Source organism: Amblyomma maculatum, chromosome 10, assembly GCF_055883805.1.
Source record: "Amblyomma maculatum isolate TAMU_Amacu chromosome 10, ASM5588380v1, whole genome shotgun sequence".
NCBI lineage: Eukaryota > Metazoa > Arthropoda > Arachnida > Ixodida > Ixodidae > Amblyomma > Amblyomma maculatum.
Window position 1 is genome coordinate 2752672 of NC_139353.1, and position 13148 is coordinate 2765819.

A 13148-nucleotide genomic window follows, 5' to 3' on the forward strand; every position below is an offset into this window, starting at 1 on the left:
CAAAAAACTGTGACATCCAGCGTCCACTGCCGATGTCGCTGAAACCATAGAGAAAGAGATTGGTAAAGAGCGGTCACTCGGCGAAAACTGGCCCCAGGAAATGACGCGCGACTTTTTGCGCTGCCGCCGATTGATGGATGGCGACACCAACGTGCGCATGCGCGGACGCGCGCGCGACGGCACTCGCTGCAGCGGTAGCGGTAGCCCGCCGGAGCAGACGACAAGAAGTTGTCGAAGGGAGTGGTTGTGAGCTCGTGCTTCGCCGCGCTTATGCGGCACAGACCTCTCGTGGGCTGCTGCGCGGAACGACAGCGGTTGGAAACAACGGCAAGGTGAGCAACATTTTTTGCTTAACTACGTTGCATTTCAAGCAGTTTACGCTGACCATGCCGGCCGGTACCAATAAGTTTCGCAGCTCGTGAACAGGCGCGCCGGCTGTTCAGGCGCAGTTCGTAACGCCGTAACTCTGGCGGTTCCCAACCACGGCGAGGTGTAATATGTTGTGTTTCCAGGAAGCAGCTTCATTTCGAACAGTTTAGCTCGTCACGCTTGACAAAGTGGCATGTGAAGGCACCAAGGCACGCCGTTGCGCCAAAATGGCGTGTTCGCCGGCCGGTGCGGCCATGCTGACGCAGTTTGCCGAACGGCTAGTTTTGCTAAGTGTCGCGTTTAGCAGAGCAACGGTAAAGTGAGAAACGTTTCATTCTTGACTTCCTTGTCAAACTACGCAGTATTTCAGGCAGTTTAGCTCAGTACGGCGGTCTGCGCTTCACAAAGTCGCACGTGAAGGGCAGCCAACAGGCATGACAAGGCGCTCGCCAATATGGCTCGCCGGCCGCGATGACGTGCGACATGGCGTGAGATTTTGCGAACGGCTAGTTTTGCGTGGTGTCGCGTTTAACAGGGCAACCGCAAGATGAGAAATGTTTTTCTTGTAAAACTGCGAGGCATTTCGGGCAGTTTAGCTCAGCGCGGTGGTCTGCGCTTCACAAAGTCGCGTATGAAAGGCAAGCCGACGTGGCATGCTCGCCGGCCGCGGTGAGGCCAGGCCGCGGTTTTGCGAACGGCTGGTTTTGCGTGGTGTCTCGTTACATTTAACGGGACAACGTTAAAGTGAAAAATGTTTTCTTATGCGGCAAGCTTCATTGCTTCAGCTGTTCAGTGCTCTTGAGGAATATTGCTAGTTTAGTGGCTGTTATTTCACGCTCTGTAGAAATGCATTTTCCGATAGGTTCGGTTAGCCTGCATTTCGTCCCCTGTACGTTGCAAGAGTGGCTTTTGTATCAATTTTACGAATGACAGATTTTCTGTTCTGGGCCATAACTGCTGCTCACCAAGTTTTCAGTACCCACATGCGCAGATGTGCGCGGTGCAGTGGCCTTCCATTTCATTGCAACCTTCTGCATCATGTTCATTCCTTTTCCAACAGCACTGCATGGCCCCGCGGACTGCAGCCGAAGCACGGCAGATGCGACGAGTGAATGGTGTGGCCTTCCCTCAAGCGTCAGTAGCCGCGACTGGGACTGTGTAGTTTATGTATAATGCCTGTTTTGTTACATATCATTGCAATAATTCGGAAATCAGTTATGCTATTTTTTGTCTGTACCTAAGTGCTGTTTCTCATCTTGTGTGTTTTTATTTTTCTGTATTGTGCACATCGCCTAATGTGTGTCAAGTATTGTCAATGCATGCGTCTACATCTGTTGCATCTCTTGTGTTTTATATGCAGCAAAATAAATTGATTTCACAAAGCACTTGGCGTCTTTTCTGCAATACTGTTTTGCAAAGGCTGTGGCGCAGCTGCGTTGATGGCCAGTTTTGAGAACAGGGAATCTATTTTTCCTGTTGTTATGCATGCTGAAAATAAATAGAAACACTAGCAGACCATTTAAAACCAAAATAATGCGCCAAAAGGGCAGGGAAGGGCGCAGCGCATGGCTAGCATTCAAATCGCGCGCCTTTCAGCAAGACCGGAAGTAGTTGCCGCCGGCCGCTTGGTGCACTACAGTCAAATGGGCCGCTGGGCCCTATGGGAGTGTCCGCTCTTTACCAATCTCTTTCTCTATGCTGAAACGGTCAAAAACAGCCAAAAGAATCCAGCAGCATCCGGAAGTGACCGCGTCAGCGACTAGGACTTCCGGCGAGATCCGACTTCGGTCGGCGGATCGAGCTGGAGCGTCCCGAGCTGCCCCAAACGACCAGCGGAATACGCTCAACCTATCTTGATCGACCAGTGGAAATCGAAATCGTCGTCCCGGAGCAAGAAAACGTGCTCCGTAGCGACCAGTGGAAATCGCCATTAATAAACACGCAGATTATGCGCGCGCTGTGCGATATCAGCGCACATTCAAGAGTCCTAGGTGGCCGAAATTGATTCAGATTTCACATCCGAGCAGGCACAGGTCACAGTCCCCATCACGCTCTCCAAAGTTAAAAAATGGGTAGGACGGGAGGCAAACCCACAGAGGTGAAAAGGGATGCGGAGGAAGACTGGGTGACTTGCCCCAGGTGCGGCACCTGGCTCGACCTTCAGGCAACCCCCTTTGAGACGTTGGAGGAGGCCAAGAAAACAACAGTTTGAATGTAAACAGTGCATCCGGGGGAACACCGTACTTAGTGAGCTCCAGCAAACTTTTCAACATTGCCAAGCTGCCTACAACGAGTGAATGACTTAGATACCAGGCTGGTATTGGATCAAGGGGCTAGTACCAGAGAGATCCAAGCACTGCGATCAGAACTCCAGAAAGAGACCTCTGCGCGCACAGACCTGCAAGCCCAAGTGAGTCACTTACAGGGAATGATTGCAGACCGCGAGAGAGATGACAGTGAAGTACAAGCGCTGCGAACAGAGCTACAGAGGAAGACCACCGCACGCAATGAACTGCAGGACCAACTGAATATATTACAGAAGATGGTAAATCAGCTGGTGGGAACTATCCGGCAGGGCGAGGCTAAGGATGACAGCATATAGTTGAATGCCAATGGAATGATAAAAGCGACCATACCAATCAGGCTGAAAACGACCAGTGCCACACAGAGTCTAAGTACAACAACATAAACCTGCAGGGTACCCTCCAAAAGATAGAGCACTTGGTGGGCAGTACCGAAAATATAAGGTAAACACAGGAGGAGCTACATGATCCCAACCTACCGCGCAGCCAGGAGAGTCCCCAAATGTCAACGGAAACTAGCCAGGCATGAATACCTGAAAAGGGCGACCATCAGTCCCCAATTACAGAGGAAGACTCGGTCCAGCCAGGACTATAGTGACAGGAAGCAACAAAATATCCATGGAAAGGGGAAATAAGCAACATCATCAGCACGCAAAAGCAAGTGAACACAACAGTTGTCACGCTAAGACAAGGAAAGGACGAGTGAGTGGGACAACACAAGAACGTTCCCAGCGCTCAGTCCTTCTGGCCGGAGATGAAAACGCGTATAGGCTAAAGGCGGGTGCTCTTTCCATAGTCCATTAAGACAGTCGCCTTACATTCTATACCAAAGCCAGGGCTACTCTAACAGAGACCATGCAAGAAGTGGGGCGGAAGCTTGACTCGATCCTCCAATGGACAGCAGCGTCTCATACCGATCCACGCAGGCCTTCAGGATATTCTACTAGGGGCCCAGCCTGAAAACATGGAAACAGTTCTCAGCGACCATCTGAAGCTATGGCAGGAGAAATACCCCCAACACTTCTATACTGCATTCGCTGTACCAAAAGTGCGAGAAAAAGTACTACGAGCAGTGCAGGCTTTGGAACTCCCTGGCCCAGGAGGTATGTAAGGAATTGGGCCCCCGGACTGAGTTCATAAAAACAACAGGCCAGGTCCGGAAAACAGGCTTGAACGATCCGCTATACTCAAAGGAAACAGCTACTGATATAGCGAACAAGTTTGGAAGGAGGGCATGTGTTTTTTTAGGAAGGCCGCCACACAGCCCCAGCGAACTGTATAACGAGGAGACAGCCAGCGGTGCAACACCCCAACACGCAAACTGCCAGAAGCCCAATGGCCAGCAGAGAAAGAGGTCAGATCGCTGCGTGCAACGCCTGTTGCAGAATCTGGCGAAAATTCTGGAGAAAATGAGAATATCTCCATAGAACCTCCCAGATTCAGGCTGCACCCAGACGAGATGGCCTACACATCGGGGATGGTCAGCCAGAATGGTCGGGAGATGCAGACACTGAAGCCAGAAGAGGCCAAAAAAGGTCAAATGACAAGACGGCGGAAACCTGGCAAAAAGATTAGAGTCCGGTGGCGCCAGAAACCGAACGCGGTGAACGTTGCATTCCTTAATCTACACTGTGGCAGGCGCTTAGCGAAATGGGAGGAATTATACAAGGAAATGGAGCAGGAAGAAATAACACTGTTTGGAGTAGCTGAAACACACATAAGGGACATGGAGAGACCCCCGGTCAACCCACATTGGAACTGGACGGGTTGCAACAGAGAAGGCTCAGCCCGAAAAAGGGGAGGTGTTGGGTTTTTGTGGCGGGAAGGAGGCTCCTGGACACCGCTCTCGGGTGCCTGCGAGGAACACACTTGGGTGTCTGGCTATATCCATGCAGTGCCAGTAATGGCATGCGTGACGTACCTAGGCGTCTCCTCTAATCAACGTGACGAAAACGCTAACATCCTGCACTGCATAAGGCACGAAATTGAACGCTGGGGCCCTAACCGGGAAGTTATGATATTGGGTGACTTTAATGGCCACATTGAAGAACTCGATGGCTACTCCGACCATAACGGGACTTTTCTGCTTGAGCTGTCCCGGGACTTATCGCTCGAAATAGTAAACCTACGAGCCGACTGTGAAGGAACAGTTACACGGTGTGCCCGAGGCCAGAGTTCATCCATTGACTATGGGTTCGTGTCGCGGAAACTCTGCTGCGCACTCCAAAGCATTCACATCGATGAGGAAGGCCAACACAGCTTGGGGAGTGATCACAATCGTCTCATGCTGCGGTTCAAAGCATCCCCATGGCACCGACAACCTAAACGAAGTGAAGGCCCAACACAGTTTCTCTCTGCTACAGCCTATGAACAAGTGGCCCAAGAATTTGAGCTTAGCTCCCACCGAGAAGAGGCAGCCTCGTATGAAGAGTACATCAATGAACTTCGCCGCATTATGCAGAAGCATGTGAAGATGACCAGTGCGCGTCGAGTAGTCTGTAGAAAAATTGGTGGGATGGGGAGGTTAGAGCAGCGCTGTGTGCCCGTCGCCTTGCCAACCGACAACACCGTCGGGCGGTTAGAAATCCAGACGGCGTAGATGTCCAGGGTAGTTGGCAAGAATATTTGCTTCGAAAGCGGGAAATGCAGGCCATTACGCAGCGAAAAATAGCCCAAGCCAACCATAAGACGCTCCAGGACATCAAGAGCGCTGGGAAGGGAGCGGCGTCCAAATTCTGGATGTATGTGGCACGACAAGATGGCAAGCCGGCACAGGTGGAAATCTGCGATGAGTCAAGTGGGGCAAAGACGGCTGATCTCCATCATGCCTTGACCGAGCATATACGCAAAGTATACGCGGCACCACCAGCACTTGAGGAGCCGCGCATGAGTTCTCCAACCTGTGAGCAGCCAGGGAGGGCTACTAGGGAAGGAGAAATTTGGTCAGTGTCGGTGGGAGCCATCGATAGAGCAATCGCTCAGATTAGCGCACACAGCCCAAGGGCTGGATGGCATCCCTGCGGGGCTCGTTGAAAGCCTGGGAAATGAGGCGCGGGCACAGCTTGCCGGTATCTTCACAGATATACTGACAGGCAGCCCTATGTCAGAAGACTGACGCCATGGCAGAGTGATCCCGCTGCCAAAGAAGGGCGGTGATGCCGGCCTCTTACGCACCTATCGGCCTCTCACTATCGCCAGCGTGTTGTACAGGGTATTTGCACAAGTCCTGAAGGCTTGGATGACCGGGTGGGCCGAAGAGGGCAACCACTTGACCGAGTTGCAGAATGGGTTCCGACGTGGCTGCCGCCTTGAAGACAATCTGTATGTCTTAAGCCAATGCATAGAGATCGCGCGAAAAGAGGCAAGAGGGCTGGTGAGCTGTTTCATGGACGTAGCGAAGGCTTATGACAGCGTCCCCCAGGAACTACTGCTGCAACATCTGGATGCAGTTGGAATGCCCAAAACCTAGAAAGAGATGCTCCAACGTCTCTATGCCAACAACATGGCGATAGCCACCCTCAATGGCATCTGGTCGGGCGAGGTGGTAATGGGTAGGGGTCTGAAACAGGGCATGCCCACTCTCACCCAATTGTTATATATGCTATACACGGCGAGTGTTGAGCGGCGGCTACTGGCGTCGGGTGTTGGCTTCATAGTGGAGCGGATGAACGAAGGCATCAGGGAATGGCAAGTGTTGCCAGCGTTGGTGTTCGCCGACGACATTGTGCTGTTGGCAGGTAACGCGGAAGACCTGCAAACCCTTATTACTGACTGTGCTAAAGCGCTGGCGCCTCTTGGATTGCAGTTCAATGCCAAAAAATCGGCCGTACTTGCTTTTTCTGGACCTGAGCCCCCCCCTGTCCCCTGATGTTGCCAAAAGGTGTGCCGCTCCCTCAGACTACACATTACCGCTACTTCGGTGTGACCTTCGTGATTGAGTCTGACTACACTGCTGGTCATGAGTTACATTTAAGAAAATCATCCCAGCGGGCTGGCAACATTCTTCGCAGGAGATGCTTGTGGGGCTTTAACCGATTTCTCATGGAACACCGCTGTGAAAGGCGGTGCACGTCCCTGCCTCGACCTTTGCCAATGCGGTGGTAAGTTCTACAGCACCAACCCGCGAATGGCTGGAACGCAGTCAACGCACTGTTGCAAGGCTGGCTCCAGGATGCCATGGGAACGTTGCAAACGAGGCAATTCAAGGCGACCTTGGTTGTTCCAGTTTTGAGGCATGAGAGGCGCGAAGCAAGACGTCGTATGATGGCAGGCTGAGACTCATGCAGCCACACCGATTAGCGCGACAAGTGTTCGATTATGTGCACCGTAATGGGGTCCGCACCAGATGCACAAAGCGACTGCAGCAACTCCGCAGGAAGTAAGGCTTTTTTCTCAGCCCGTACAAGAGGAGACGGAGTGAAAGTGGGCGAAAGCTGTTGAGGCTCAGGTGCGAAAGGTGGAAACCGAGCGCTGGAAGGAGCCCATGGAGGGAAAGCCCACACTTAAGCTCTCAGAGAACAAAAACAAGAGGTTTGTGCGGAACCGCTCTATGACAATGATATATCTAGCAGCCTCTTCTTCGAGGCACGAGCGGAGCCCTCCGAACTTTGACCCATCGCCAGCGCTACGGTGCTGGTGTGCGAAGTACGCTGTGCAGAGTGTGCGCAGTGAGCGAGGAGACTATCGACCACCTGGTTCTCGACTGTGCTGGCCTCACTCCAGCGCCAACAAAGGGCACTACACTCCCACAAGCGCTTGGCTTCAATACACGTGATGCTCCCGACAGTGCAAAACAATTAAAAAAGGTGGCCAAGACCAAGTTCCGCTTGAGAGAGTGGTGGAAGCTAGTGCGACCAAAATAGTGGCTGAAATTGTTAACGTGTTTGTGTGAAAGTGTGTGAAGTAGGTGAAAGTGAGCCAGGCCAGGATATTCTTCTAATGTGATATCCACCCGTTACATAGGGGAAGGCCACAAAATCCATCCATCCATCCATCCATCCATCCATCCATCCATCCATCCATCCATCCATCCATCCATCCATCCATCCATCCGTCCGTCCGTCCGTCCGTCCGTCCATCCATCCATCCATCCATCAGTCATCCCTCCATCCATCCATCCATCCATCCATCCATCCATCCATCCATCCATCCATCCATCCATCCATCCATCCATCCATCCATCCATTCATCAGTCATCCATCCATCCATCCATCCGTCCATCCATCATCCATCCATCCATCCATCCATCCGTCGTCCGTCCGTCCGTCCGTCCGTCGGGGGTTTGCTTGAAATGAGTCTCGTAACCCGGTAGGGAAGACCAGTTGGAAGTTTCGAAAGCACATGCAGTTGGAACCAATTAAGGTTTTCTGAAAGACGTCGATTTCCAAGTGTTCCAGTCGATTACGAATGCTATTTTGTAGGTTCTAGACCTTTATTTTATACTGTATCGACCTGTTGCACACATGACGGACTAGTCGCAGGAAGCAACACACTCCACATGATAGTTGATGAGACATGGGATTAATGATAGGGAGTCGTTACGTTATGGTTGTGGTGATGATGTCACTTTTTGCGAACTTCGGCGACTTGTGGACATCTTGTGTGTGTGTGTATGTGCGCGGGGGTGGGGGGGGAGCTCGCAATGAAAGCTGTTGCTGTATCGAAAAGTTCACTACAGAAGATAGAGTCGCAGTGGGGAGCAGCTAAAAGGGGAATAAAAAATAACACCAGTATAACGCCGTCACAAAGGATGCGTCTACTGGTGTCAAAGGAATAACTGCTAGCTTAAGTGAGAATTTTCCGATTTGTGCTTCTTTCGCGCTGCCAACGCACACAATGTACAGGGTCACCTGAATGGCATAAAAAAAAAATATCATGCAGGTCGCTAGAGCTACTACGTGTACACGCTTGTGCCAGCACCTCAAGCTTTTATTCCGTGGTGAGCAGTAATAAAGATATATACAGAATGATAGGCACTACGAATATGCATCTGGGCGAAATTAATATTAAGAGGACTTACCTTAACGTCTTTCATGGCACCAAATATACTTATATTGGATGGAAAGTTTTATTTACAGTGATACATTTAGCTGAAACAGAGCCAGTAAATTGGATAGCTTTAAGATCGTGAATATTGGACATGTATTCGTGCATTGCAAATTCTAAAATAGGCAAAGGCAGTGCCCACGGCGCGCAATAAGTTGCGTTCTTATGCACAGATATTTAGAAGGGAGCTTATTGCTGCTATCGAGTGAAGTTAAGTACCTAGTTCTACAAATGAAAATAAATGCGTCATTTGTGGATGGAAAGTTTTATTTACAGCGATACATTTAGCTGAAACAGAGCCAGTAAATTGAATAGCTTTAAGATCGTGAATATTGACCATGTATTCGTGCATTGCGCATTCTAAAATAGGCAAAGGCAGTGTCCACGGCGCGCAGAAACGTTGCGTTCTTGTGCACAGATATTTAGAAGGGAGCTTATTGCTGCTATCGAGTGAAGTTATGTACCTACAAATGAAAATAGATGCGTGGTGTTTGGATGGAAAGTTTTATTTACAGCGATACATTTAGCTGAAACAGAGCCAGTAAATTGGATAGCTTTAAGATCGTGAATATTGACCATGTATTCGTGCATTGCGCATTCTAAAATAGGCAAAGGCAGTGTCCACGGCGCGCAGAAACGTTGCGTTCTTGTGCACAGATATTTAGAAGGGAGCTTATTGCTGCTATCGAGTGAAGTTATGTACCTACAAATGAAAATAGATGCGTGGTGTTTGGATGGAAAGTTTTATTTACAGCGATACATTTAGCTGAAACAGAGCCAGTAAATTGGATAGCTTTAAGATCGTGAATATTGACCATGTATTCGTGCATTGCGCATTCTAAAATAGGCAAAGGCAGTGTCCACGGCGCGCAGAAACGTTGCGTTCTTGTGCACAGATATTTAGAAGGGAGCTTATTGCTGCTATCGAGTGAAGTTATGTACCTACAAATGAAAATAGATGCGTGGTGTTTGGATGGAAAGTTTTATTTACAGCGATACATTTAGCTGAAACAGAGCCAGTAAATTGGATAGCTTTAAGATCGTGAATATTGACCATGTATTCGTGCATTGCGCATTCTAAAATAGGCAAAGGCAGTGTCCACGGCGCACAGAAACGTTGCGTTCTTGTGCACAGATATTTAGAAGGGAGCTTATTGCTGCTATCGAGTGAAGTTATGTACCTACAAATGAAAATAGATGCGTGGTGTTTGGATGGAAAGTTTTATTTACAGCGATACATTTAGCTGAAACAGAGCCAGTAAATTGGATAGCTTTAAGATCGTGAATATTGACCATGTATTCGTGCATTGCGCATTCTAAAATAGGCAAAGGCAGTGTCCACGGCGCGCAGAAACGTTGCGTTCTTGTGCACAGATATTTAGAAGGGAGCTTATTGCTGCTATCGAGTGAAGTTATGTACCTACAAATGAAAATAGATGCGTGGTGTTTGGATGGAAAGTTTTATTTACAGCGATACATTTAGCTGAAACAGAGCCAGTAAATTGAATAGCTTTAAGATCGTGAATATTGACCATGTATTCGTGCATTGCGCATTCTAAAATAGGCAAAGGCAGTGTCCACGGCGCACAGAAACGTTGCGTTCTTGTGCACAGATATTTAGAAGGGAGCTTATTGCTGCTATCGAGTGAAGTTATGTACCTACAAATGAAAATAGATGCGTGGTGTTTGGATGGAAAGTTTTATTTACAGCGATACATTTAGCTGAAACAGAGCCAGTAAATTGGATAGCTTTAGGATCGTGAATATTGACCATGTATTCGTGCATTGCGCATTCTAAAATAGGCAAAGGCAGTGTCCACGGCGCACAGAAACGTTGCGTTCTTGTGCACAGATATTTAGAAGGGAGCTTATTGCTGCTATCGAGTGAAGTTATGTACCTACAAATGAAAATAGATGCGTGGTGTTTGGATGGAAAGTTTTATTTACAGCGATACATTTAGCTGAAACAGAGCCAGTAAATTGGATAGCTTTAGGATCGTGAATATTGACCATGTATTCGTGCATTGCGCATTCTAAAATAGGCAAAGGCAGTGTCCACGGCGCACAGAAACGTTGCGTTCTTGTGCACAGATATTTAGAAGGGAGCTTATTGCTGCTATCGAGTGAAGTTATGTACCTACAAATGAAAATAGATGCGTGGTGTTTGGATGGAAAGTTTTATTTACAGCGATACATTTAGCTGAAACAGAGCCAGTAAATTGGATAGCTTTAAGATCGTGAATATTGACCATGTATTCGTGCATTGCGCATTCTAAAATAGGCAAAGGCAGTGTCCACGGCGCGCAGAAACGTTGCGTTCTTGTGCACAGATATTTAGAAGGGAGCTTATTGCTGCTATCGAGTGAAGTTATGTATCTACAAATGAAAATAGATGCGTGGTGTTTGGATGGAAAGTTTTATTTACAGCGATACATTTAGCTGAAACAGAGCCAGTAAATTGAATAGCTTTAAGATCGTGAATATTGACCATGTATTCGTGCATTGCGCATTCTAAAATAGGCAAAGGCAGTGTCCACGGCGCGCAGAAACGTTGCGTTCTTGTGCACAGATATTTAGAAGGGAGTTTATTGCTGCTATTGAGTGAAGTTATGTATCTACAAATGAAAATAGATGCGTGGTGTTTGGATGGAAAGTTTTATTTACAGCGATACATTTAGCTGAAACAGAGCCACTAAATTGGATAGCTTTAAGATCGTGAATATTGACCATGTATTCGTGCATTGCGCATTCTAAAATAGGCAAAGGCAGTGTCCACGGCGCGCAGAAACGTTGCGTTCTTGTGCACAGATATTTAGAAGGGAGCTTATTGCTGCTATCGAGTGAAGTTATGTATCTACAAATGAAAATAGATGCGTGGTGTTTGGATGGAAAGTTTTATTTACAGCGACACATTTAGCTGAAACAGAGCCAGTAAATTGAATAGCTTTAAGATCGTGAATATTGACCATGTATTCGTGCATTGCGCATTCTAAAATAGGCAAAGGCAGTGTCCATGGCGCGCAGAAACGTTGCGTTCTTGTGCACAGATATTTAGAAGGGAGCTTATCGCTGCTATCGAGTGAAGTTATGTATCTACAAATGAAAATAGATGCGTGGTGTTTGGATGGAAAGTTTTATTTACAGCGATACATTTAGCTGAAACAGCGCCAGTAAATTGGATAGCTTTAAGATCGTGAATATTGACCATGTATTCGTGCATTGCGCATTCTAAAATAGGCAAAGGCAGTGTCCACGGCGCGCAGAAATGTTGCGTTCTTGTGCACAGATATTTAGAAGGGAGCTTATTGCTGCTATCGAGTGAAGTTATGTACCTACAAATGAAAATAGATGCGTGGTGTTTGGATGGAAAGTTTTATTTACAGCGATACATTTAGCTGAAACAGAGCCAGTAAATTGGATAGCTTTAGGATCGTGAATATGAAAGAGAGCAATGGTTAGCCTTGACCGCCTAGTAAAGAGCAGAGACATTAGTCTGCCAACCAAGATTCGTATAACTCGTGCTATGGTCTTTCCAGTTGTGATGTATGGATGCGAGAGTTGGACTGTGAAAAAGGCTGACCGCCGAAAAATTGGCGCGTTTGAATTGTGGTGCTGGCGAAGACTCTAGAGAGTTCCTTAGACTGCCAGAAGATCAAATCAGTCGATATTGTCGACCATAAACCCTGACTGCTCATTGGAGGGTCAAATTCTAAAGTTAAAGCTCAGCTACTTTGGTCATCTGATGAGAAGAGAGGAGTCGCTGGAGAAAGATTTGATGTTGGGAAAGGTTGAGGGTCGCCGGAGAAGGGGTAGGCAGCGAACGTGGTGGTTAGATGGCATCCTCGAGGCACTGCAGATGAAGCTATGTGATGTTAAGAAGATAGTGAGAGACCGGAAAGCGTGGCGTGACATGGTCCATAGTGTCACGAAGAGTCGGACACGACTGAACGACTGAACTGAACTGATTCGTCCATTGCACATTCTAAAATAGGCAAAGGTAGTGCCCACGGCGCGCAGAAACGTTGCGTTCTTGTGCACAGATATTTAGAAGGGAGCTTATTGCTGCCATCGAGTGAAGTTAAGTACCTACAAATGAAAATAAATGCGTGGTGTTTGGGTGGAAAGTTTTATATACAGAGATACATTTAGCTGAAACAGAGCCAGTAAATTGGATAGCTTTAAGATCGTGAATATTGGCCCTGTATTCGTGCATTGTGCATTCTAAAATAGGCAAAGGCAGTGCCCACATCGTGCAGAAACGTGTTGTCCCTCTGAACGGATATTTTGGAGGGTGTCGTTGATGCCATCAATTGAAGTTGATTTACTAAAAAGCAAAATAAATACGTATTTAAACGCATCCCTGTTCTGCGATCCGTTATCACAGGCTTTAAAATTGATTCCTTGATTTCTCAAAAAGAAACTACGAAACAT

The 13148-nt window shown here is 47.9% G+C and overlaps 1 pseudogene; it reads left to right on the forward strand.

Moving 5' to 3' along the window:
* Positions 1–4108: 4108 nt before the first annotated feature.
* Positions 4109–11312, forward strand: LOC146175398 (uncharacterized; annotated as a pseudogene).
* The last annotated feature ends 1836 nt before the right edge of the window (positions 11313–13148 follow it).